The 2,131-nt window shown below is 75.2% G+C and overlaps 1 non-coding gene across 1 annotated transcript; it reads left to right on the top strand.

The window, feature by feature from the left end:
- Positions 1-293: 293 nt before the first annotated feature.
- Positions 294-1,663, top strand: LOC102111964 (uncharacterized). The gene is made up of 3 exons (XR_015774781.1): positions 294-433; positions 981-1,093; positions 1,543-1,663. It is a non-coding gene; the product is annotated as an uncharacterized LOC102111964 (transcript).
- The last annotated feature ends 468 nt before the right edge of the window (positions 1,664-2,131 follow it).

Below are 2,131 nucleotides of genomic sequence, written 5' to 3'. Positions count from 1 at the left end.
AACCCCCCACGCGTGACCCCACCGGGGGGGTCCGGGGCGAGCCGGGGAGCACCCGGTGGGACTCCCCCTCCTCACCCGGGACCCCCCCCCCGGCCGTGTCCCCCCTCCCCTTCCCCGCGGCCGGGGCGGTCCCGGTGCTCCCCCCCCCGACCCCCCCGGGCCGGAAGGGGTCACGGGGCTGAGTCAGTGGGGCTCGGGGGACCCCCCCCGACCCCCTCGGACCCCCCCGGAGCCCCGCGGGTGACAAGCGCCGTGTCCCCGTGGGGTGACCCCCCCCCCCCGTTTGTGTCCCCCCCCCCCCCCAAGGTCAGCAACCTGGTGGGGGCCCCCAAGGCCAACACGAGCCAGCCCAATGTCACCCAGGGGGGGGCCGTGTTCCACTGCCCGTGGCCCCCCGGGGGCGGCTGCGACCCCATCGACTTCGATCACATCGGTGAGGGGACCTGGGGACACGGGGGGGACACGGGGGGGGACACGGGGGTGGGGACAGGAGCCCCCCCAGGGATGGGGACACGGGGGAGGGGACAGGAGCCCCCCCAGGGATGGGGACACGGGGGGGACACGGGGGAGGGGACACGGGGGAGGGGACAGGAGCCCCCCCAGGGATGGGGACACGGGGGAAGGGACAGGGACACGGGGGGAGGGAAGGGGACACACGTGGGATGGGGACACGGGGCGGGGACAGGACACCCCCAGGGACGGGGACAGGATCAGGACAGAGCTGGGGACACCCCCAGGGGTCAGGGCTGGGGACAGAGCTGGGGACACCCCCAGGGGACACCGGTGACACCCGGGGGACCCACTGAGAGCCGTCCCCCCCCCCACCCCGTGTCGCCGTCCCCTGTCGCCGTCCCCATCCCCCCGCTGGCCTTGGCTCCCGTTAATGATCAACCCGGGGGGGGCCGGGGGGGTCCCCGGGGGCGCGGCCGTGGGGGCGGGGGGTGGCCTGACCCCCGTCCCCCCCCTGTCCCCCCCCCCAGGGACCCGCACCCACGATTTTGGGGGCAACAGCAGCGACGCCCCCGAGCCCGTGGAGTTCAAGTCCCTGCAGTGGTTCGGGGCCACCGTGAGGGCGCACAACGGCTCCATCCTGGTGCGGGGACACTGGGGACATCGGGGGGGGCTTGGGGACACTGGGGGGGCTTAGGGGGCATTGGGGACATCGGGGGGACACTCGGGGGCTTGGGGGGCTTGGGGACATTGGGGACATGGGGGGGGGCTTGGGGACACTGGGGGGGCTTTGGGGGCAATGGGGACATCGGGGGGACACTCGGGGGCTTGGGGAGCTTGGGGACATTGGGGACATCGGGGGGTTTAGAGAGCCTTGGGGACATGGAGGGACATGGGGGGACATGGGGACACTGGGGACATGGGGGGCTGGGGGACATTGGGGGGTTTGGGGGGCTTGGGGACATTGGGGGGCTTGGGGACATTTGGGGACGCTGGGGGGACACTGGGGGGCTCGGGGGGGACACTGGGGTGAATGGGGGGGACACGGCGGGGGTCGGGAGGTGCCCACCCCCCCTCCCCCGCCCCCCCCAGGCCTGCGCCCCCCTGTACAGCTGGAGCCCCCCCAAGGACGAGGGGGGGGCTCGGGAGCCGGTGGGCTCCTGCTTCCTCTCCATCGGCAACTTCTCCAAGTTCGTGGAGTACGCGCCCTGCCGCTCAGGTGGGACCCCCGGGACCCCCCGGGCCCCCCCCGGACCCCTCGGGACTTCCCCGAACCCCCCCGGGACCTCCCCGGGACCCCCCGGGACCACCCCGGGACCCCCCGGGACACCCCTGAACTCCCCCGAACCCCCCGGGACCCCCGGGACCCCCCCGGAACCCCCGGGACCCTCGGGACTTCCCCGAACCCCCCCGGGACCTCCCCGGGACCCCCCCGAACCCCCCCGGGACCTCCCCGGGACCCTCCAGAACCACCCCGGGACCCCCCCAAACTCCCCGGATCCTCCTGGGACCCCCCGGCACCCCCCAGAACCCCCCGGCACCCAGAGAACCTCCCGGGACCCCTCCAGACACCCCCCGGGACCCCCCAGAACCTCCCGAACCCACCGGGACCCTCCGGGACCCCCCAGGAACCCCCCGGGAACCCCCCGAACACCCCAGGATCCCTCCAGAACCCCCCGAA

This window comes from Pseudopodoces humilis, chromosome 32, assembly GCF_049639895.1.
Source record: "Pseudopodoces humilis isolate 2021_Gansu_Grassland_sample_001 chromosome 32, ASM4963989v1, whole genome shotgun sequence".
Classification (NCBI taxonomy): domain Eukaryota; kingdom Metazoa; phylum Chordata; class Aves; order Passeriformes; family Paridae; genus Pseudopodoces; species Pseudopodoces humilis.
Note: the sequence above shows the minus strand (reverse complement) of the source record. Positions and strands in the feature narration are given on the sequence as shown.